The sequence below is a fragment of the Kogia breviceps genome, chromosome 8, assembly GCF_026419965.1.
Source record: "Kogia breviceps isolate mKogBre1 chromosome 8, mKogBre1 haplotype 1, whole genome shotgun sequence".
Taxonomy (NCBI): Eukaryota; Metazoa; Chordata; class Mammalia; order Artiodactyla; family Physeteridae; genus Kogia; species Kogia breviceps.
The window spans coordinates 87598562-87624876 of record NC_081317.1 but is presented as its reverse complement, the minus strand read 5'-3'; the positions used below and the strand labels follow the sequence as shown (position 1 = coordinate 87624876).

General features: G+C 38.7%; 1 long non-coding RNA gene across 1 annotated transcript in view; it reads left to right on the top strand.

Annotated features, from left to right (window-relative positions):
- LOC136794672 (uncharacterized) overlaps positions 1-24764 on the top strand; it is a 183309-nt gene extending 158545 nt beyond the window's left edge. Inside the window, exon 3 of the long non-coding RNA XR_010841747.1 lies at positions 24702-24764. This is a non-coding gene — a long non-coding RNA (uncharacterized lncRNA). The remainder of the gene's footprint in view (positions 1-24701) is intronic.
- Positions 24765-26315: the final 1551 nt, after the last annotated feature.

The window sequence follows — 26315 nt, the reverse complement described above, 5'->3', positions numbered from 1 at the left end:
ACAAATTGAAAAAGAAGTAAAACTGTCACTGTTTGCCTATGAAATGATACTCTACATAGAGAATACTAAAGATACTACCAGAAAACTACTAGAGCTAATCAATGAACTTGGTGAAGTAGCAGGATACAAAATTAATGAACAGAAATCTCTTGCAGACACATATGTAGAGAACAAACATGGACACCAAGGGGGCAAAGTGGGCGGTGGTTGTGGGATGAATTGGGAGATTGGGATTGACATATATACACTAATATGTATAAAATAGATAACTGATTTTAAAAATCGAACAAAAAAGTAATCTCTTGCATTCCTATACACTAACAATGAAAGATCAGAAAGAGAAATTAAAGAAACAATCCAATTTACCATTGCAACAAAAAGAATAAAATACCTAGGAATAAACCTCCTTAAGGAGACAAAAGACCTGTACTCAGAAAACTATAAAACACTGATGAAAGAAATCAAAGATGACACAAATGGATATGGAGAGATATACCATGTTCTTGGATTGGAAGAATCAATATTGTGAAAATGACTATACTTCCCAAAGCAATCCACAATCCCTATCAAATTACCAATGACATTTTTCACAGAATTAGAACAAAATATTTCACAATTTGTATGGAAACACAAAAGACCCCGAAGAGCCAAAGCAACCTTGAGAAAGAAAAACAGAGCTGGAGGAATCAGGCTGCCTGACTTCATACTATAGTACAAAGCCTCAGTAGTCAAGACAGTATGGTACTGGCACAAAAACAGAAATATAGATCAGTGGTACAGGATAGAAAGCCCAGAGATAAATCCACGCACATGTGGTCACCTAATCTATGACAAAGGAGGCAAGAATATACCCTGGAGAAAAGACAGTCTCTTCAATAAGTGGTGCTGGGAAAACTGGATAGCTACATGTAAAAGAATGAAATTAGAACACTCCCTAATACCAGACACAAAAATAAACTCGAAATGGATTAAATATATAAATGTAATGCCAGACACTATAAAACTCTTAGAGGAAAACATAGGCAGAACACTCACTGGCATAAATCACAGCAAGATCTTTTTTGAGCCACCTCCTACAATAATGAAAATAAAAACAAAAATAAACAAATGGGACCTAATTAAACTTAATAGCTTTTGCAAAACAAAGGAAACCATAAAAAAGACAAAAAGACAACCCTCAGAATGGGAGAACATATTTGCAAATGAAGCAACTGACAAAGGATTAATCTCCAAAATATACAAGCAGCTCATGCAGCTCAATATCAAAAAAAGAAACAACCCAATCCAAAAATGGGCAGAAGACCTAAATAGACATTTCTCTAAAGAAGACATACAGATGGCCAAGAGGCACATGAAAAGATGCTCAACATCACAAATTATTAGAGAAATGCAAATCAAAAGTACAATGAGTTATCACCTCACACCAGTGAGAATGGCCATCATCAAAAAATCTACAAACAGTAAATGCTGGAGAGGATGTGGAGAAAAGGGAACCCTCTTGCACTGTTGGTGGGAATATACATTGATACAGCCACTATGGAGAACAGTAGGGAGGTTCCTTAAAAAACTAAAAATAGAACTACAGCATGACTCAGCAATCCCACTCCTGGGCATACACCCTGAGAAAACCATAATTCAAAAAGACACATGTACCCCAATGTTCAGTTCAGCACTATTTACAATAGACAGAACATGGAAGCATCCTATATGCCCACTGACAGACCAATGGATAAAGGTGTGGTACATATATACAAATGAAATATTACTTAGCCATAAAAAGTAATGAAATTGGGTCATTTGTAGAGATGTGGATGGACCCAGAATCTGTCATTCAGAGTGAAGTAAGTCAGAGAAAAACAAATACCGTGTATTAACACATATATGTGTAATCTAGAAAAATGGTACAAATGAACCTATTTTGCAGGGCTGGAATAGAGACTTAGATGTAGAGAACAGAAGGGTGGACACAGGGGGTAGGGGAGGGTGCGATGAATTGGGAGCTTAGGATTGACATGTATACACTACCATGTGTAAAATAGATAGCTAGTGGGAACCTGCCATATAGCACAGGGAGCTGTGCTCTGTGATGACCCAGATGGGTGGTGTAGGTGGGTGGGTGGGAGGGACATCCAAGAGGAAGGGGATATATGTATACATATAGCTAATTCACTTTATTGTACAGCAGAAACTAAAACAACATTGTAAAGCAATTATACTCCAATTGGAAAAAAAAAAAAGAAATAATCCCATTTACCATTGCATCAAAAAGAATAAAATACCTAGGAATAAATCTATCTAAGGAGACAAAAGACCTGTACTTTGAAAACTATAACATGCTGATGGAAGAAATCGAAGATGACACAAACAGATGGAAAGAAATACCATGTTCTTGGATTGGAAGAATCAATATTGTGAAAATGACTATACTACCTGAGGCAATCTACAATTTCAACGAAATCCCTATCAAATTACCAATGGCATTTTTCACAGAACTAGAACAAAAAATTTTTAAGTTTGTATGGAGACAAAAAAGACCCTGAGCAGCCAATGCAGTCTTGAGAAAGACAGAGCTGAAGAAATCAGGCTCCCTGACTTCAGAATATACTACAAAGCTACAGTCATCAAGACAGTATGGTACTGGCACAAAAACAGAAATATAGATCAATGGAATAGGACAGAGAACCCAGAGATAAACCCAAGCACCTATGGTCAATTAATCTATGACAAATCAGGCAAGACTATACCATGGAAAAAAGACAGTCTCTTCAGTAAGTGGTGCTGGAAAAATTGGATAGCTACATGTAAAAAAATGAAATTAGAACGTTCTTTAACACCATACACAAAAATAAACTCAAAATGTATTAAAGACCTAAATGTGAGACCAGATACTATAAAACTCTTAGAGGAAAACATAGGCAGAACACTTTTACATGAATCACAGCAATATCTTTTTTGAGCCATCTCCTAGAGTAATGGAAATAAGAAAAATAAACGGGACCTAATTAAACTTAAAAGCTTTTGCACAGCAAATGAAACCATAAAGAGAACAAAAAGACAACCCACGGAATGGGAGAAAATATTTGCAAATGATGCAACAAACAAGAGATTAGTCTTTAAAATTTACAAACAGTGCATGTGGCTCAATATAAAAAAAAACAAACAACCCAACCAAAAAATGGACAGAAGACCTAAGTAGATGTTTCTCCAAAGAAGACATATAGATGGTCAAGAGGCACATGAAAAGATGCTCAACATCGCTAATTATTAGAGAAATGCAAATCAAAACTATAACGAGGTATCACCTCACACCAGCCAGAATGGCCATCATCAAAAAATCTACAAACAATAAATTCTGGTGAGGGTGTGGAAAAGAGGGAACCCTCCTACACTGTTGGTGGGAATGTAAATTGGTACAGCCGCTGTGGAGAACAGTATGGAGGTTCCTTAAAAAACTAAAAATACAGCTACCATATGTTCCAGCAATCCCACTCCTGGGCATATATCCAGAGAAAAACATGGTTCAAAAGGATACATGCACCCCAATGTTCATTGCAGTGCTGTTTACAATAGCCAAGACATGGAAGCAACCTAAATATCCATCGACAAATGAATGGATAAAGAAGGTGTGGTCCATATATACAATGGAATATTACTCAGCCATAAAGAAGAATGAAATAATGCCTTTTGCAGCATCATGGATGCCACTAGAGATTATCATATTAAATGATAAGTCAGAAAGAGAAAGACAAATTCCATATGATATCACTTACATGTGGAATCTAAAAAAAAAAAATGATATAAATCAACTTATTTACAAAATAGAAACAGAGTCACAGACTTAGAGAACAAACTTACGGTTACCAGGGGAACGAATGAGAGGGAGAGATAGATTGGGAGTTTGGGATTGACATGTACACACTGCTATATTTAAAATAGAAAATCAGCAAGGACCTACTGTATAGCACAGGCAACTCTGCTCAGTATTCTATAATAACCTAAATGGGAAAAGAATTTGAAAAAGAATAGACACATGTATATGTATAACTGAATGAAATTGGTGTACACCTGAAACTAACACAACATTGTGAATCAACTATACTCTAATATAAAATAAAAATTTTAAAAAGTCTGCAAATAATAAATGCTGGAGAGGGTGTGGAGGAAAGGGAACCCTCCTATGCTGTTGGTGGGAATGTAAATTGGTATAGCCACTATGGAGAACAGTATGGAGGTTCCTCAAGAAAGTAAAAACAGAGCTACCATATGATCCTACAATCCCACTCCTGTCATATATCCAGAAAAACAATAACCTGAAAAGATACAGGTACCCTAATGTTCACTGCAGCACTATTTACAATAGCTGAGACATGTAAACAACCTAAATATCCATCGACAGATGAATGGATAAAGAAGACATGGCACGTATATACAATGGAATATTACTCAGCCATAAAAAAGAATGCAATAATGCCATTTTCAGCAACATGGATGGACATAGAGATTATCATACTGAGTGAAGTAAGTCAGACAGAGAAAGACAAATATCATATGATATCGCTTATATGTGGAATGTAAAAAAATGATACAAATGAACTTATTTACAAAACAGAAATAGACCCACAGACATAGAAAAGAAACATGATTACTAAAGCAGGGGAGGAGAGATAAATTAGGAGTTTGGGATTAAAATATACACACTACTATATATATATAAAATAGATTACCAATAAGGACCTACTATATAGCACAGGAAACTATAATCAATAACTTTTAATAACCTATAATGGAAGAGAATGTCAAAAAAGAATATATATACATATATATGTATAACTGAATCACTTTGCTGTACATCTGAAACTAACACAACATTGTATATCAACTATATTTCAATAAAAATTTTTAAAAAGGCTTTCAGTAGAAAGGGGAGCTTATCATATTCATCTTAGTATTCCAAACCTAGCATAGTTCATAGAAATTAGTAGGTTCTCAATAAATATTTATTTAAAAAAAGATTTGGAAATAACCAAAGACTATGAATGCACTCTGCAGGTGTTAGAAAATAAAGAAATACAAAATAGAGTATTTGGAAATCTTTTGTATGCAAAAAAAAAAGACTGTTTATCTTCCTGTCTACCTTTTTTGTCCATCTGTATCTATCTATTTGTCCTGTTTTGCATGAATTTATACCCACAAAAGCTCTTTTTTGTTAAGCCAACATTTTACTAGTTATGAAAGCAGCATACTATATACCAAGAAAAAACACTGGGTTAGAGGATTTTAAGAAAGTGTCTCAGTTTAGGGTTGGCAATTAGGGTGAGAAGGGTGATACTGGGCTGCTCCTCCTTAATTATTTTCAGTGTAATTCTTCTCAGCTGAATTTCAGCCACAATAGCTCGGTTTTATTCTGTTGCACTTACTGGGTCAATCAGTGTCTGGTCTTGACACCCTCACTAGTGCCATTCCTTGGCACTGTTCCTTTGCATGCAAATGCTCTGTCGATTTTTGAAAAAAATTTCAATACAGTTTTCAGGAAGTGCCCTGCTATTTTCATCTTTGAAAAACTTCACACAGGTCATTTGCTCTCTCTTCCTGGTGCTTCCTTCCCCACCCACATTTTTGCATGACCAACTCTACTCATTTGACAAATATCCCACCCACTAGGACATTTCTGATTAATCTGTAGATCCCACTGCATTTTGCTTATCTAGATCTTTGTCTTTTAATTCTTTTTTTTTTTTTTTTGCTTTTTAAGTTGTTTGCTGATATCAAGGAATATATATTCAGTTCTGTATCCACACTGCCTAACACAGAGCCTAATATATAGTTAATGTTCAAAAATGGTATTTAATATTATTGTTTTTGTTAGAGACAGAACACACATCTGAATCTTAATTAATCAAGTTCCCACCATTTTAAAAGCACAGATATAAAACATCTTTACTGCTCCATATGGATGTATAACCATACCTATCACATCAAAATATTTTTGTTTTCCCACACTGTCTGATGTTGATAAATTGTTAACAATACAATGGAAAGCAATGTAAATTTACTGCATGGGGAAACTGCAAATTATCTTGCAGACCATGCAGGATTTCATAGAGTTGATGCAAGTGATTTTGGAGAACTACTAGATTCCATTCAAAGTCATTGAAAAACATGGCTGTCCAAATGAAGAGTAAAGAAGATAAGTTTGCAAAGATGGCTCTATTGGTACTTCAAACAAGAATAATTAGTATGATAAAGGATTAAGAGAAACCCTTGAAAATGAGTATGTATGTTTATAAAAATTATAGTAATATTGTAAAAGTAAGATATGACATTATAAACATTCTATCAATATTTCGTATCTCTAAACATTTTTTAACCTCTTGAGAAAAACTAATTCTAGCTTATAGATACAATTCTCAGCTAAATTTTATTAGAGGTATAAGATAAATACACTTTTTTCTATACTTTGAAGTTTCATTTTCAAAGTGCTGGCCCAATCAAAACACTTTTTTTTTACTTTTCACCATGAGATTTTAGTTTCCACTTTAAGTGGATTTCCTCTAAGTGGTCTTCTTTCTTGGGTAGTGATTATCCTCATATATGGAGAAACTCTTGTAGTTTCAGGGACAAAACCAGTACTAAAATATAGCAATTGTAGGTAGATGACCAGGAGATTTTTGAGACTGAAAGGGTACACACTTAATAGTCGTATCAGGATGGTAGGTATGACCTAGAATTGCTCTGGGCAAACCAAGGCACACAGCCACTTTTATTTTAGGGAGTTATATGTGTTGAACTATCTATGGAAGACGTATTTTCTGGTAGTATGAGCAATCTCCTACTGTACTGACTTCCCTGCCATTGGAAGTACTCAATCAGATTATCTGTCAGCAATGATAGTGATGACATCTGAGGACCCCCTTTCAATCTCCGAGAGCATTGCTCTTTGAAACATACCCAAAGCCATTACAGGGTTTTGCTTGGCCGTAGAGAAACTTTTCATCTAAAAAAAGGCATTGCATCTTTGTCTCCTGCCTGCCCTGTGAACCTCCCTGAGGGATGAGGTTTTTGGTGCTTGATAACCTTGTTGCTGGCTTTTTACAAGTTTCATTACATTCTTCACCTGAGTTCCCATTCTACCTTTGGCTGAAGCTTGGATTGCCCTAGCTGTCTATCCCAGGCAGTACCCAGCATTATGGAACTAGATTCACAAATGTGAGAATGGAAGGGGGGACTTGATGTCTGAGATTAAAGCTAAAGTTTTAAGTATCACGTTCTTTATAGATGAGGAAGTGGAAGAGTTTGCCAATTGGCTCGTGTTTGCAAAATCAGAGGGATGTTTCTTACTCTTTCTATAAAGAGAAAAACTGGATAAAAATTCTACCATTCTCTTCAAGCACTGGGGTAGATTCATATTTCCTAAAATAAAGTTTATAACATATTCTACTAGATTTTGATTCAGAATAACAACCTGAAAACATGAGTGTTCAATCTAGGACAGGGGTCCCCAACCCCCCGGGCCATGGACCCGCACTGGTCTGCGGCCTGTTGACAACTGGGACGCGTAGCAGGAGGTAAGTGGCCGGCGGGCGAACGAGCGAACGAAGCTTCATCTCCTGCTCCCCATCGCTCACATTACCGCCTGAACCATCACTCCGTCTGTGGAAAAATTGTCTTTCACAAAACTGGTCCCTGGTGCCTAAAAGTTTAGAGACCACTGATGTAGGAGACAATCATTTAATATCTTGATATCTACAAAATCTGTAATGAAGATAGTGGCCCTAACTTCTGCCAATCCTATTTTCAACTTACTTAGAAAAGACCTTATCTGTCAGTAAAACCAAAAACCCCAGAAGACAACAAGGAAAGAGGTAAAATAATTGGACAATTCCAAATATAGAACTTGAAATAATCCTGTGTGTTCATTACCACTTCTCACCTGTCCTTTCCATTTCACTTGTTGTAGCTTATACCTCTCAGGGTTTTTGCTGCTGCTATCATCTTCCTTCTAATCAGCAAGCAGATCTCCTTGTGTGTAGTCTAGGACAAGCATCTCTGCTCTGCTTTGTTTTTGAGTTTTTCAATAGCCTTCTGTCCTTGAGGAAGTTTTTAATAATATTTTGTGTACTGATGACTTGCTCTCTGCCTGTACATTGTAAAGTGAAGTAGAGGAGCTCCACCTACTTACATGGAACTTCTTATTGGCTTCCTGATACCCATACTTTAATGAATGGAAAATTAAGAATCACTAGACATTTAAGAAATCCTGAAGCATGGAAGAGGAAAGACAAAAATAAATAAGTAGATATAAAACAGAAAATTTACAGGTAACAGAATAGAACTTAAGAAAAAATATGATTGAAGACCGATAGACCGATATCTCTTCTGAACTGAGATGCAAATATCCTCAACAACTTATTAGTAAGTTGAATCTAACTATATATAAAAAGAATTATGCACCATGACCAAGTTGGATATATTCCAGGTATGCAAGTCTGATTCAACATTCAAAAATTAATCAATGTAATCTACCATATCAACAAGCTAAATAAGAAAATGCATATCATCATCTCAAGGCAGAAAAAACATTTAACAAAATTTAAAATATGTTAATGATATAAAAATTTCAGCAAGTTAGGAATAGAGGGAAATTACCTCAGCTTGATAAAGAGCATCTACCAAAAAACCTACAATTAATATCATGAGAGATAGAATGCTTGCCTTCTAAGATAAAGAATAAGGCAAGGATGTTCTTTCTTACCACTCGTATTCAACATAGTACTGGAAGTTCTAGCTACTGAAATGAAGCAAGAAAATAAAGTAAAAGGCATTTAAGTTGGAAAGGAAGAGATAAAATTGTCTCTTTGCAGATGACACGATAGTCTATATGTAAAATTTCAAAGAATCTATAAAAGAACACCTAGAACTAATAAGTTCAGCAAGGTCACAGTATACAAGATCAACACGCACCAAGATCAATCCTATTTCTATATATTACAATGAGCATATAGAAACCTAAATGAAAAGGATAATACCATTTACAATCATGGCAAAGAAATTAAAGTATTTAGGTATACATGTAACAAAACACATATAGGATCTGTATGCTGAAAATTACAAAATCCTGGTAAAAGAAATCAGGGAAGACCTAAATAAATGGAGAGACATGCAGTGTTCATGAACTGGAAGACTTGACATAGTAAAGATGTCAATTCTCCCCAAATTAATCTGTCAGTTTAATGCAATTTATATAAAAATCCCAGCTAGGGTTTCTATATACATAGACAAGCTTGTTCTAAAATTTATATAGAAAGGCACAAGCCCCAGGATAGCTAAAACGACCTTGACAAAGAAGGAAAAAGTGGGTGGAGTCACTCTATCACATATTAAGGCTTGCTATATATAGCTACATAACCAAGAGAGCATGGTATTGACAAAGGGATAGACACATAGATCAATGGAACAGAAAAGAGCACCCGGAAATAGACCCACACAAATATGCCCAATTGATTTTGGCAAAGAACCAAAAGCAATTCACTAAATGAAGGATGGCGTTTTCAACAAATGGTACAGGAGCAATTGGACATTCACAGACAACAAATTAAACCTTGACTAAAACCTCATATCTTTTACAAAAATTAACTCAAAATTAATCATAGACTTACATGTAAAATGTAAGTCTATAAAACTTTTGGAAAATGAAAACATAGGTAATAACCTTTGGGATCTAGGGATAGGCAGAAATTTCTTACACTTGACACCAAAAGCATGAAAAAAGGGAGGGAAAAGGAAAACCATAAATTCGACTTCATTAAAACTTAAAACTTTTGCTCCGCAAAAGCCCATGTAAAGAGGCTGGAAAGGCAAACTGCACACTGGGGGAAATTTTTGCAAACCACATATCCAATAAAGGACTAATATCTAGAATATATAAAGAACTCCCACCCCAAAAAACCCAAAGAACCCAGTGAGAAAATGGGCAAAAGATATGTAGAGACACTTCATTGACATGAATATACGGATAGTAAATAAGTACACGAAAAGATATTCATCATTAGCCATGTAGGAAATGCCAATTAAAAGTACAATGAGATATCACTTCACACCTATCAGAGTGGCTAAAATAAGAAAGTAGTGATAACCTAGAATGCTGGTAAAGATATGGAGAAAACCAGATCACTTGTACATTATTGGTGGTAATGTTCAATGGCACAGCTACTTTGCAATAGTGGCAATAGTTCCTTATGAAACTAAATATGCATCTGCCATATGACCCAGATATTGCACACTTGGGTACTTATACATGTTCACACAAAACCTGTACATGAACGTTCATAGCAGTTTTACTCATAATAGCCAAAAGCTGGAAACATTGCAGATGTCCTTTAGCTGGTAAGTGGTTAAACTGTGTTACATGCACATCATGGAATACTACTCAGAAATAAAAAAGAACAAAATAGCAATACACATAACAACTTGGATGAATTTCTAGGTAATCCATGCTGACTAAAAAATGCAAATCCCCAAAAGTTACATAATATATTATTTAATTTATATAGCATTTTAAAATGACAAAATTATTGAAATAGAGAACAGATAAATGGTTGACAAGTAGAGATGAAGGGAGCTGCAAGGGAGGTGGGAGGTTATAAAAAAGCAACATGAAGGATCCTTGTGGTAATAGAACTGCTTAGTACCTTGACTGTGGTAAAGAATACACAAACCTTCACAAATGATAGAACTAAATACACATACACACACATATATGAGTTCAGTCAAAACCAGGGGAATCTGAATAAGATGACTGTATTGTCAATATCCTGACTGTGATATACTGCAATTTTGCAAATTTGGGGGGGGGGAGTGGAAACTGGGTAAACTATACTTGGGATTTCTGTGTATATTATAACTGCATATGAATCCCAGTTATCTCAATAAACATTTCAATTTAAAAAAGAAACTTCTTGAAAAAAATGTGATTGGGATTCTCAGTCAAAATGGGATGTCACCTATAAAACATGAACAGGCTGCTAAGAAATGAACAATAAGAGAAAACACAATACTCTTGGAAATTGAACATGACTGCTATAATAACACCTTTAACAGAAAAATTGGAAGATTCCAGAATGTAGAGTAAAAAGACAAAGAGAAAGAAAATACTATGGGAATAATAAAAGATGTGGAGGATCAGTCCAGGAGTTCAAGCCTCTAATAGGATATCCAGAGAGAAAGCAGAGAGAATATAAAGGAAAGTATTAAAGAAATAAGAGGACAAAAATCCCAAAGCTATGGAGTCCAGTAACCAATCAGCAGCATGAATGGAAAAACCCCAAAACACAAATGAGCAAAAAACCCCAACCCACAATGAGTCACATTCTGAGCAAAACCAAAGCATTCCAAACATGCAAGAACTCAGGAAGTTTACTTCATATTCAACATATCTAAGAAAATTACGTGAGGATATACTCTAGCACCCAAAGGAAGGAACTTGTTGAAATCATGAATCCAATAAAAAGAAATACTAAGACAGTAGCTAAAGTAGTCGGTATACAAAGCAGCAAGTCCAAATTAGAACATGAGGTTAGTGGGAGCCAAGTAAACTATCTTCAAAAGATAGGGGTGTATATCAAGTAAAAGAATGAGAGCCTGCAAAACATTTGGCACATAATGAAGAGATATATTTCTTTCAACTATAAAAAAAAGAAAGGCAATAAGAAATGACAGGGAAAAAGTCCACTCATCGCCCAAATATAAAACAACCCAAAATATGGCATGGTTTTGATTTACTGTTAGAAGGAAAGGAAATATTTCACCAGTGACTTTGATACTAGGATCATTGTGATTCAAATGATGGAGGGAGGTGTGATGTTATAGGAAGTGCAGACAATGAAATTTAACTCTAGCATGCTCTTTGACTTCACGATGAGCAATATTTATATACTTACAAGTGGTTGTAAACTATTGAAATCAACTTGTCAAAATAAGAGCTGCAGTTAAATGTTTAAAAAAGATTGGGAGGTAGAAGGATGGGGTGAGGGAGTGGGAAGGATACATGCACTAAAAATTCTTATTTTACAATTTTGGGGATTCAATCTACATTTTCAAAAATGTACGGTACATGAAATCAGGGGCTACGAATTTCATTTGCAGTTTCAAAAGTAACTATTAGCAGCACTAAAAATTAGTGAGATAACCATTAAAAATTGAGAGAAGGGAAAGAGAGTGTGGAAGATCATATTAAAGAGTACCCTTTTCAATCATATCAGGAAGTTAAATTGATGTAAAGTTTGTACATCAAAAATTAGCCCTAAAAACAAATTATTCAGACCCATGTCTAATGCTCAAAAAACCTAGAAACAGAAATAAACGTTACTGCCCTTGCAGAGTGCAGTGGGAAGCTGTGAGATGATAGACTCTTGCTGTATTTTATAAGCCAGTCTCTTCTATTTGATTTCCTACTACGTGCATACATTACATTGATCAAGGGGAAAAAATTTATAACAGATTCACTAGCTGTTGCCTCATGAGAGGCCCTGACCCACTATCATTCTGCAAAGGGATGTAAAGCAATACAAGGGGTGCACACTCAGGAAACATCTGCCACTGTGGTGAAATGTTGAGAAGGGAACAATAAAAGCCACAAATGAGAATCACAACCCAAACACAACATGTAGGAACACCTGTGTTAATTCTGACACATTCTGCCGGTCTTGGTTTGACCTGTTCCATCACTGAAAAACACCTAACTCAAACAGGGTAAAAACAGCCTTGCGTTTGAGAGATTAATTCCATCTTATCAATATAGGTCCACGTGCATATTGACTATATAATGGAGATTAGGTATCGCTGGGGTAATTTCAGTGTGATTGCTTTGACAATCCCAAAGCACTCTACATTTATAACAGCTAGTTATTCTATTTATGTACTATATCAATTCTCATGAGAGACTAGCTTAAACGATTTCTGCTCTGACACATATACATGGTGAATTAGATTTCTAGACCATATTCATCTGTTATTAGCCATCCTTTTCAATACATGCATCTAGGTACATTTGCAGATTCTACCTCTGTCATGATTCCCTTCGTCTCTCACTTCCTGTGAGAAGCTCTGGGAGAATGCAGCCTGTGTGATCTTGGCAGCCTCTCTGATGGCTGTTTAGGGAGTAGGGTCCTCAGAGCTGACTGCAGGCACCTGGGAGCTGAGCGCGTCTCGGTTCTGGGCCAGCTGGGCTCTGGTGTTTAGAGCAACCTCAAGAAGCACGGTAGGTGGAGCTCAGGTGCCACGTTATACACTGACACCCTGCCTTTGGAGGGAGGGACTTGCTGTTGCTTTTAACCAAACAGCGCCTCCACTGACCCTTTCCGTGCAGGGAACATGTCTCTGAGCTGAAAGGCACACAGATGTGAATAATTATGAGAAGAGAGCAATTCTTGGGGGAAGACTTTTGGCCCATCCTGTCAGAAGAAGATCGGCAAAGGTCCCTTTGGAAGCTGCTATTGGCAGGATTTGGGGGTCATTTGGGGGAAACTACACAATTGAAAACGGGTTTCTGACAGCATTTACCATACCCTCCTCTTTCTTAGGAATAGAAGTTTATACTGTATTTTAATTAATCTGCCAAGTTATAGATCTGCAAGCTTTGTGTCGTTAGGAGTGCTTTTTGTTTTAAGTGCCTGAGTCCTGGAGTCAAATTGCCCAGGCTTAACCTCTGGCTCAGCCACTTACGAGCTGTACAGCCTTGTTCAGGTGAGTTAACTTCTCTGTTAAATGGGATAATGATAATAATAACCTCCTTAGGGGATTGTTGCAAGTGCATGAGGTAACCTGTGTGCTGGATGCTAGTACATAACTCAATAATTAATAGCGATTATTATGTTTTCCACAAAACTAACACCAGGCACAGAAGGTGTGACCAGAATACCTTGAGATTGCAAGCTGCAACTGGGGACTTGGAAGTGGGAGAATGGTGAGAAAATAACTTTTCATATAAACCCTTGGGGTTTCTTTTCTGGACTTTTCTGTATATGACACTTTCAGTCATCAGCCATCTACATTGCCTCAAGTAGAATTAGAGTGGCAGGAATACAAAGAGGAAACAAAACAGTTAATGTTCCATCTTGGACTTCAAAATAAGCTTGTGAAGCCAGCCCCAGAAACCTACTTGCACAGCCAAACTTTTTGTTTGCAAGAGCTGATTTTGTGGAGATAAAAAGAGGCTTTTAAGAACCCAAGCACAATGCCCTGAAGGAGGCAAGGAATCAAGTTTGTGCTGTAACAACAGATTGCAAGAGAAGACTGGGGGACTCAGCCAATGACCTCCCGAGCAAGACTGGACGAGACTAGGGTGACCACATAACTTAATGTCCAAATGGGTCACTGTTGAGAATGAAAAGGGGCATTATTATTCATTATGCTTGCACCAAATGAGCAAGTCAGGACATGACCCAGGCGAATCAGGGAATGTGGCCACCTTAGCCAAGGTGCGCTGGGCTGAGAAAGGGGAAGAGGAGCTGGATGAGGGAGGGAAATGGCACCTGAGCATCATACGGAGGAAAGCAGGATCAGCAGAAAGAGCCCAACATCATCTGTTGCCAGTACCACAGAGCTGTAAGGAACCAGCTAGGACCGGCAGCCCATTCATCAACATGAGAGTAAACCCTGCCTGATGAGCCACATGGCCCTCTAGGGAGGGCCTTCTGCCTGTATCTGCCAGCATATTACCTGTGCATCATCCCGGAGAAGTGATGCCCATGCCTCCCATAGACTTTGCTGAGCCACATTCAAACGTCCCTGCATGGACACTCTCTTTTTCAATAGCCCGGGATATTCAGAAGCCTCAAGGAGCAGGGAGAGGTGGATGAGGGAGTCCCCAGCATCCATAGTTGGGTGGAATTAGAAAGTGTTGTAACCCACCTCCTGTTACAACAGATTCTAGCTGAATTTCTTCAGCAATGGCAAACAGCATCTGGGCAGATGAGGGTGGGAGATGAGAGGACACCAGTGTGAAGACCAGGAGGATTGAGATCTACCAGAAAAATCTTAATGCCAGTTTTCCCAGCCCAAAAGAGAAATACAGCTCATTTCCCAGAGGTGAACATAAAACTTGCATGTTGGTTATTTTATTCTGGTATCAACATTGGAGGAGTCTTAATTTGACCGTAAGGGCAGTTCTTACTAGACCAGTAAGAATACTGATGTTCACAATCACCTACTCTTGTAACTACCAGGAACCTTTTGGAAAACATTTCTTAGGGTGAATTATGTATTTATATGTAAAATACCAGCAAACATCCTTATGGCCATAACTTTTGGATGTTTTCAAACCAGATTATAGTAAGACAATGTATTTTATTCAGCAGATTTGTTTTAATCTAATTATGTAGGTGAATAAAAATTACTGCATGCTGGTGCATCTAATGTAAGTTATCTATTATTCACACCACATTTACTTTTAATATTCATGCAGATTCCCTTTGACATAACCTACTGTGTCACAGTTAATCCAATAAAGATAAAATATAGCTCAGCAAAACACTAGTCGATTCCAGCTTTCTGGTAATTATTAAAGACTATTTCACACTGGTTCCTTCAATCAGTATATTTCCCCTTGGATATGATGGCTCTCCTCTTTGAAGCTTTCAATCCTCCCAGTGGATTCAGAGGAATACTCAAGCCCCTTTTCAGTCTCCGGTCTCAGAGGTAGTTCAAAGAGCACAACAAGGCTTCACAGGTTTATCCTCAAAGGCTGACACTGTCTGTTTGATGTATGGTGACTTAAAAAGTCATCTCTGGCAAAGCATGTGTTTGCTACCAGTCTATCGAATCAGCCATTTATCAACTTATCTGTATTCACCCAGTGCACCTGCTAACAGCTCAAATGAGAACACACACTGTCTCCTGCTGGGCTGACTATTGATTTGATTCCCTCCTCTAATTTTATATTGTTTTGCTGCCCTGTGGATGAAGCAACTCCTTTACTGGATGAAATGAACATGGAACCTGTGAACCAATGGCCTTTGGTTGTTGTGTTCAAGAGCCCCGAGGGCAACAGACTCTTCACAGGTTGAGGACAGCTGGCCTGGGAGAGTGGCTTTCCTGTCCCAGCATGCCTTGGTTTTCGCTATTATCCACATCTCAGGTATCTCACTGTATGGGCCCTGCTAGGAACTTCAGAGAGATGACTAGGAACTCCCAACCTCATCATCAGAAGCTGGACATATCCAATGTCTAACCAGTGCATGCAAATAGAACCCTGGATTGAAGATAGGGATACACCAAATTCCTCTCATTTTAATCACCTCACCTTAACCATCTCCATGCTCCAAGGAAAATTTCCTTTATTCTTTGTAATCCTAAGCACTTGATTCCAGCTGAGACTTTTTCCCTTCCACTTCTCTGTCATTACTTGTTTTTAATTAAAATGAGGCTACCTCACTGCATCATGAAAATTATTATTTATGAATGACTTCCTCGTTTAATCTCTGATATAGTCATATAATTTGATTAACATTATAGTTAATGCTTCAACTATAGAAAACACTGTTTTGATGGATTCTTACAGAAAAGGACAAAGATAAGATCAATCTTTTTCTGTGCAATATATATATATATTTTGAATTTCATTTATTTTTTATACAGAAGGTTCTTATTAGTTATCTATTTTATACATATTAGTGTATATATGTCAATTCTAATCTCCCAGTTCATTCCAACACCAACACTCCTACCCCCCGCTTTCTCCCCTTGGTGTCCATAAGTTTGTTCCCTACATCTGTGTCTCTATTATTTTGAGATGGAAATTATTCTGTGATTGAAGAGTTAGTTGTAACATGAGGTAGATCTAAGATTATTATTTGTTCCTGATTCCCTTCCTATTTTTACAACAAATCATTCCCCCCCTTCCCTTTTTTAGTATGTCTTATAGATGGTGCAATCACCAAGATTCTATCCATAATACTCTTTTATTCTTGTTTTGTACATATTCTCTGGATGGTCTGATTCAATCATGGCTCCAATTACCATCTAAATACAGAAAACTCCCCCAAATCTATTTCTAGGTTTGATTTCTCTGCCAAGCACCAGCCCCTATTTCTCTCTGATAAATGTTTCCATTTAGATAGGTTGCGGGCAACTTAATCTTAACGTGCTCAATACTCAACCCATTATCCTTATACATAATTTCTCCAGAATTCTTTGTCAGTAGCATTGCTAGGTATTATGTCCCTTATCAATGGAGTCAACACCCTAGATGTAATTGATCTCTAAGCAGCATCCATTAAATCTTTCTCACATCTACCACTTTCTCTACACAACCATTGTCACAGGCCTATCTCAGGGCCCTGTCATCTCTAGCTGTGACCACTTCAGTAAACTCCAGATTCACCACCCATCTTTTTTTTATGATTGTTATTATATTTGTTAAAAACAAGATTTAACCATGAAACTCATGGTCTCATCTAACTTCTTTATTAAAAAGCAATAAAAACTCTAATTGCTTGCTTAAGTTGTTTTACTGCCTCCTTTTGCCTTTAGGATAAAGTACAAAATTACCTAGCAATGCATAGCAAACTGACCATAGCCAAGTAATTCATACAGTGAATCCTAGTTCTTTACAGTGAGCAGTGGTAGTTTCAGTGGTTAGAGGCAGATGGAGGCCACCCTTACAAACTCCCTACCAGGTAGCACATGCCAATCAAAATCAGTCTCAGATCAAACTCAGACAGACTCGTGATCCTGAAGAACGAAATGCAAAGACTTACACTATCATATCACTTGTAATAAAGCTGTAGTCATTAGCAGTGTAAGGATAGAGAACCAGATCAATGGAACGAGTAGTCCAAACATAAACTCACATATACATGGCCACTGATTGATGCCAATTTGACACCACAGAGCAGTGGAGAAAGGGCAGTACTGTCACTAAACAGTGCTGGGTCACTGGATAGCCACATGGAAAAAAGAATGATTCTTCAGCACTCCCTTATACCATATCCTAAATCAGCTGAGGAAAACTGTACATTTAAATGTGGAATGTAAAACAATGCAGCTTCTAGAAGAGATATTCCAAGTGTGAGAAGGATTTGATGTGTTGTTGCTGGCTCTGAGATTGAGGGGGCCATGTGTAAGGACTAAAGAGTGACCTGGAAGAACTAAAGGAAGCTTCCAGTTGACAGCCAGCCAGGAAACAGGGACCTCAGTCCTACAATTACAAGGGACAATCTTCTATCAACCACCAGAATGAGTAGGAAGCAATTTCTTTCCCAGAGCCTCTGGATAAGATCCCAGGCCAGCCAACACTTTGATTTCAGCCTTATAGGACCTGGAAGAAAGGAGCTAGTTGAGCCCACCTGGACTTCTGGCCTACAGAACTGGGAGATAATAAATTTGTATTGTTTTAAGCTGCTAAATTTGTGATAATTTATTATAGCAGCAATAGAAAACTAGTATACTCGTTAAGAAGAAAATGGAGAGATAAATACTTACAATGGACTGCAATAGAGCAGAGGTCAGTAAACTATGACCCACAGGCCAAATCTGACCTATGTTTGCTTTTGAAAATAAAGTTTAATTGGAATAGAGCCAGGTCTATTCGTCTGTGTATCATCTGGGGCTGCTTTCATGCTACAGCAGCAGAGTTGAGTAGTTTTACCAGAGCCCATATGGCAGTCAAAGCTGAAAATATTTACTATCTGGCTCTTTCAAGAAAAAGTTTGTTGACTCTGGTAGAGAGGAATGAGAAACAACTAACTACATATAATAATGTAGATGAATATCACAAAAATAATGGTGAATAAAGTTAGAAACAAAAGACTACTTACTGCACGATTTTGTTTATGTAAAGTTTACAGCAGATAAAACTAATCTCTGCTTGTAAGAGTAAGGTTGGTTTGAGGAGGAGGGGGGAAAATAGTGATTTAGACATGGGTGTGGGGAGGCTTCTGGGATGCTGGTAATATTTTTTTCCTTGGTCTGGATGGTGGTTAAATGGCTTTGTGAAAAACCCATGAAGCATAATCTACTCACTTATTATGTATGCTAATTATTGGGTTGGCCAAAAAGTTCGTTCAGGTTTTCTGTAACATCGTATGGAAAAACCTGAACGAACTTTTTGGCCAGCCCAATACTTCCACAAAAAGGAAATTTAAAACAGTATGACTTTATTCAGATATTTAAAAGAATATATACTTATGAGGTCCTTAGTACCACTGAAATAAAATTCAAATCTTGTATTTAGAATGTCCTCTGGAGTTCATATGAGGACTTCACTGTCTCTAACATCATTTTTTTAAAAAAAAATTATTTATTTTTGTCTGTATTGGGTGTTTGTTGCTGCGTGCAGGCTTTCTCTAGTTGTGCCGAGCTGGGGCTACTCTTCGTTGCGGTACGTGGGCTTCTCATGGCCGTGGCTTCTCTTGCTGTGGAGCACGGGCTCTAGGCACATGGGCTTCAGTAGTTGTGGCACATGGTCTCAGTAGTTGTGGCTCACAGGCTCTAGAGCACGGGCTCGGTAGTTGTGGTGCGTGGGCTTAGCTGCTCCGCGGCCTGTGGGATCTTCCCGGACCAGGGCTCGAACCCGTGTCCCCTGCACTGGCAGGTGGATTCCTAACCACTCCGCCACCAGGGAAGTCCCTCTAACATCTTGCTACTTGGACCAGTAGCATTGACATTGCCGGAGAGCTGGTTAGAAAGACTCTCAGTCCCACCCTAGACATGCTGAGTCAGAAACTGTATCTTAGCAAGAGCTCAGGTAATTCCTTTACACACTAAAGTTTGAGAAGTACTGCTCGTATGGATTTGCTATTTCACTGCTGCTTATCCTTCACAAAACATATATTTCTACGTGGCCAAAAGTGCAGTTCTTGGCAGCCCACATGCCCCAAACTTCTTGCAGGCACCTGGACAGGACTGCTCTGGAAGCAAACATACCTGCCCATGCTACCTAAGTTCAAGCTCTCTGATCTCCACATACTCAGGCATCAGAAGACACTAGGGCCCACATTTCCCTAATTTGCATTTGAATAGGCAAATAGAGCCCAGACTTATCTTTTTTTTTTTTTTTTTTTGTGGTACGCGGGCCTCTCACTGCTGTGGCCTCTCCCATCGCGGAGCGCAGGCTCCGGACGCACAGGCCCAGCGGCCATGGCTCACGGGCCCAGCCGCTCCGCGGCACGCGGGATCCTCCCGGACCGGGGCACGAACCCGCATCCCCTGCATCGGCAGGCGGACTCTCAACCACTGCGCCACCAGGGAAGCCCCCCAGACTTATCTTTTTATAACAATAAAGGGAACAAACATGAGAAGATTATCCGGAATAAATACGTCAGCCTCTTTCTCTATCACCTTACAATTCAGACCTCAGGGGGAATATAAACATATCCATGGATTATGTTTATAATCTCAAAGGGTCAGTTTTTCATCGTCAGAGAGTTTCATCTTCAGTGAGCCAAACAGAATGAGAAAACTTGTCTCTGGGAGAGTAAGATCTCATTCACGTAGGAAATAAAACAATATTTTCTTCTGTAGAAAACTAAAGAAAGGTTATATATCATAAAACTAGATGTGGGAAACATAATAATGTATGGTTCCATGAGAATAGAAGAATGGAGAAATGACCCTTGCTGGCTAACAGTTCTTTTGTTAATGATTCACAGAATGAAAGTTAGAAAAGTTGTATTAGAAATTTCTAGCCAAAAGAAAAAGAAAAAAAAAGGTATTCTCTGGTGGCACAGTGGTTAAGAATCCACCTGCCAATGCAGGGGACACGGGTTTGAGCCTTTGAGCCCTGGTCCGGGAAGATCCCACAGGCCGCGGGGCAGCTAAGCTCGTGCACCACAGCTACTGAGCCTGTGCTCTAGAGCCCGCGAACCACAACTACTGAGCCTGTGCACCACAGCTACCGAAGCCCACGCGCCTACAGCCCGTGCTCTGCAATGAGAAGCCACCGCAATGAGAAGCCCGCACACCGCAACGAAGAGTAGCCCCCTCTCGCCGCAACTAGAGAAAGCCCGCACAGCAACAAAGACCCAACGCGGCCAAAAAAGTAAGAAAAAAATTTCTAGATAATTGTCCTATGATCTGAGTGCTCCTGATATTTCTTTCTTACACATAATATGGCTTTAAAATGGCCATTATGGTGACTCTAATGCCGTTTGTTGCTCTTCCCAATTCTGAAATGTGTTACTGGAAAAATCAAATCACCCAGTGGTGCAAAATTTGAAAGCATGGGGGGTGAGGGAAGAGAGACTTTGAAGGAAAGTAACTAACCCTGCTCTACCAAATAATGTAACTACTATGTCATGAAACCAATAACGCCACTGTGGCAGGGACGAGTAAGCAACCAGATGTGGGACCTCAGTCTCTGTAGAAGAATAGTCCAAATAAGTAGTTTTCTGTTAAATTTTAAATTTTAGTATTTTGACGTATAAAGCCCTCAACTTTGCCAAACCTTTAGTAAAGACATTGAATAAGGGAGTGAATGAGTGAGGGAGGGAGAGAGTGCAGGTGTACATATTCTGAAAATCAGTTGAGAGGAGCTAATTTCCATATTAGGGTCAAGATGCTGAGAAAAATGTTTGGGACATATTGGGAGCTGAACTACACTGAGTCCAGGCATGGAGCTTCTTGTACCTGCCAGAGCCTGAGGGGACCTAAGACTGAACGTCTCCTGGTATTTACCGCAGTCTTACGTGGGACAACAGAGTTGCCTTTGGAATCAGGGTTTGAGCCAAACACCTAGAAACTAGGAAACAGAGTGACTCCAGCTGATGTGTGCTTTCTCAGCTGAAAATGCAAGCATAAAAGGCGCTGCTCAAAATAGGATATTGGTCATATAGCAGGGTATGAAATTATCTGGGAGTGGCTGGGTTTTCTTGTGTTTATATAAATAATAGGCAATTTTGCTTTTATATTCTCTCATATTCAAGAAGAGAATATTGAATATATTTAGGGTCTATATTGGAATGTACTTCATTTGCCAATCATTAAAATCATTATTTTTAAAGAGAAAAGGAAAATATTTAAATATGGTTTATCATTTATGTTATGTTGCTTGTTATATACTTTAAAATACTCAACACAACGCTAGTATAATGTAAATGTATGTGCTGACTTTTCTACCCAAGGGGCAGTTGTTATAAATAGGAATCCACACTTCCTGGGTGGTTATCTAACATTAAATAACAAAGGCCACACTTCAGAGGTAACTATTAAAGGCATGTTTTTTATCCTTATCGCTTATCCACACCGGTAGTTTTGTTAACCAGAGTAGTGAATATTTGACATAGATTCTTACTGGAGAAACTGGCAACTGGATATTAGAAATGGGCTCTCATTGGTGAAATGAATGGTATTTAAGATATGTGGACTGGCTAAGATATTGAGGAGCACCTGAAAGGACAAAAGTTAGGACTTCTTTAAATTTACTGGGCGGGTTGCATGAACTACTTAGTGCCAGCTTGCTAATGGATGTTTGTTTACAAAGTCCTGGGCCACTTTGCTGAGGTATGCTTTTTCAATACTTGTCTGTGTATATGGCAGTGTTTCGTCTGAGATTCAGTTTGAGAATGAAGAGGAGGAACTGTCTTTCACCTACCTTCAACATTTTAGCAGCTACCATTTTTCAAAAGCAAATAACTAAGAGTTGTTCGTGACCAACTTGCTAAAGTCAGTTTTCAAGAATTTGTTAAAACTTTATTTATATGCGTGTTTCATTTTTATAAGTGTTCTTTCACCAGTCTGTTTATATCTATGGGGAATAAAAAATGTTCAGACATTGGAGCTGGGGGCCATGAGTGACATTTGCTTTTGGCAATTCCCTGGGTGACAATAGCTATCATTTCCCCATTTGGTTTCATGATGCACTTCTGCCTACTTAGGCCTATCCCATTAGTCTCCATCTGTGGGGATATGAAGATTAACCTTGCTCAGTGTTATGCTGGAGATTTGAATTGGAGATCAATTTCCTTTAGGGAAGAGACTATCAATCAATGTCAACCTTTTATTTATTCAACACCCACTGTATGCACAGTATTGTTCTAAGTCCTTGGAGAATTATCAAGATTGCCTATGTATTGTAGACCACGATCTCCAGAACTCATGATCTACGGGGGGCACAGAAGATAAAAAGTGTATTTAATTTCATTATCTAAAAATAACCTTCGGTGACAGCTATCTATAGATTCACTGCTGAGGGCTCTAATTTGTGGTAGATTCCATCTTTTAAAAGTCTCTTTTTTCCGTTAATTCCTTTATTCCTCTATCCTTTCTTTTCTCTCTCCCTCCATCTCCTCCTTTCTGCCTTCATTTCTCTTTCATTCTCCCTTTCACCTTCCTCACTTCTTTCTCTTCTGCTCCCTCCTTTCCTTCTTTCCTCTCTTCCTCCCTTTCCCCCTCTCTCCCCTCCTTCCTTCCTTCTTCCGTTTGCCTGAATAGTTTGAGCATTTCCCCCAAGATAGTGAAGAATCTACTGCTTTGTTCTCCTGTCTTCACATCATGAGGTTTAAATGGCTTTATTTAAAAACAAGTGTTCTCTCCTCTCTCAGAATGTGCCTGTTGTGGGATGCTGGCTTTTGAGCACTTCCTCTGTAAGGCCATGCTGAGGGCAAGTGGCCCTCTGCTTTCGCTGAGTGTTGGTAAATTTCCTAATAGCCCAGATGAACCTGAACCCTCCTGCTCCTGAAAGCTCCTTGCCCTCATCTTGCTACTTGAGGAGCCAGGCATTTTGGGGGTTTGAATCTCGGTTCAGCCACATTCTGACTCTGGCACTGGGCGAGGTGTCTAAATTTTCTCAACTCCAATTTCTTCACCCACAAAGTAGGAGACACAATGTTTACAAAACAGTACAGAGATAATTCTCTCCAACTTTGGTTACTGTCATCACTTTTGCTTTATCTTCACTCTAATTCTTGGTTTCTGATCTGACTGGACCCTGAACCCTCTACTCCACTGCATTGGGATGACTTGCCTGTGTCCACTCACCAGGTATCAGACCCAGATGTTTCTCCTATAACCTCAGTATCCCTGTCTCTATCAGAGTACCAGGTCCTCTGTGCCCACACACAGGCTGATATGATCACAGAGACTCCTGGTTCTTTCCCTAATCTATATCTGCATACTGGGAGCCATGTATGCCAACAGGATTAATTTTAATTGGGAAGATCAATAATTCTTCCTTTACTTTCCTCAATAGTTATAAATTTATGTAATCCCCTTCCCAGGATATATTTAAGCTCCAGATTGATATCCAACTACATGAGAAGATTTAGAAATCCTAGTCATCCAAGTGCTTAAGAATTTAGGACCTAGGGTCAGAAAGACTGGTTTCAAATCCTAGCTTTGCTATGTAGTAGCTGTGTGAATTTGGGGAAGTGTTTTAACAGAGTTTTAGGCCTTAGTTCCAACCCTACATATTTATCTAAAGACAGCTGTTTCATGTAGGGGAAGAAGCATGGTCTGGGGCAGCAGAGACATAGTTTCAAATCTTGCACCTAATATTTATGGAATGAATCTCTCTTTCTGCTTCTGTTTTTCATATATAAAATGGGATAATGATGCGCAGTAAACGATTGTGCTTTGCCTGCCACTAAGTAAGGGGCATTCCTGCTCTAGACCAAGGAGAACTGGAGAAAGGAGCACAAATCTGTTCAAGGTTGCATTGTAGACGCCAGTCTGAGTGTTCTCAACTTGGTTATTATTTTTTTTTTAAAAAGGGAGAAGGATATTCCTGGACTGATACTACTGCAGCTTGTCACCTGGGGCCCAAAAGAACTAGCAGAATTGCAAATTTTCAATCTTTCTGAAGATGATGCCTACACGTGTACTGTAAGGAAGCCCTTGAACAAAGAAGGTAAGACACCCAGGACCAAAGTGCTCGTGATGCAGTGTCCTGTTACTCCACGTTTCCTGCGACACAAACATCAGTGTATCGCTCTGAAGAAACTGCATACTAAGCAAACTAAGGACGAGCCAGCAGACTATGATACACTTTTGGCCAAGGGAATGAAAGAGGCCAAAGGAAAATGCCAGGAACAGACTGCCAAGAGACAGAGGCTGTACCCGCTGCGAGCTTCTACCTCTGAGTCCAGTAAAAACATGATTTCCTAAGAGTAACAAATTAACAAGATCAGACATTACAAAAGATTAAATGAGATACAAATCTATGAATATATTTCACCACAAAACGATTTTGAAAATGTTATTTCTAGCTCCTAGAAGGGTACCCTCACATAAGGGTCATAGTTAGGGTTCAAATGGGTCAAAGAAAGAAAGAAAGAGGGATTCTTTCTTCTACCTGCTTTCCATGGTGCTTCTGGCTTTCCTGGGTCTCTCTCATTTTTCTCTGTTCTCCTGCCTCCTCTTAGGTATTGCTCCTGGGACCCTCTTCCTTCTCTCTTTTCTGGGTCAGCTGCCCAGCCCAAACCAACACACAGCAATAACAACATCACTCGCCTCTAAATCTCACTTCTTGCTACAGGGTGCACTCTCCTGTCTGTGATTTTACTTCCAAATTCCGATGTCTCTTCTCTGAGGGTCTCCTCTGTGAGAGACACACTGTGATGAAACATGGGGTAGCAGAGTATGCCTGAAAGCCCACGCACCGCTGCAGCTCATCCAAAAGACAAGCTGCTTTCAACAGTAGGGAAGCTGGTTGAAGATGATTCTTTTGACAACACTGCTGATGGACTGAGGAAGCCGTGTGGGAAGGGAAAAGCCCTGAAAAGATCTCTCCCTGTGTTTCTCTTCAGGGTGAGCTCCTAACTATCCCCAGAACAAGTTACCTTAAGCACCACATCACTTTCAAACCTTAAGAGAACATGGAAACCTGGAGCATTTGTGACCAGAAGGCATCCCCTTCTGATTGTGAATAAAGAGGGTGAAGAATAGATTCTTATGTGCAGGGCAAAAGTTCTGGTTAGAAATTGTCCCCAAACACTGACAAACACAGAGACTATATGAAGAGCAATATTGGGAATGAGTCCGTATTGGGAGTTATCCTTTCTAAATTTAGAATCTCAGAATGTTGTAGCTGGATACTCTAGAGCGAGGCGTCTAAACTCAAATACCAGTAGGAGACAAGCACATATTCTTAACGAGAGAAGTTGCCTGGTGGGGACCGTGGCGTCAGGAGAGGGCTGACATCTAGAGGGGCAGATGCAACTCTACTTCTGGTGATTGTTGTTTTGATGTTCACTGTAGTCAGATTCTCCAATTTGTTAGGAGTAACTGGATTTTAACATAAAATCCTTTTAAATATGTGCAGCTAATTAAACAAACAAGTGGATGCTGTGTTTTAATTGCCAATCGAGTTAATGGACTCCTAATTT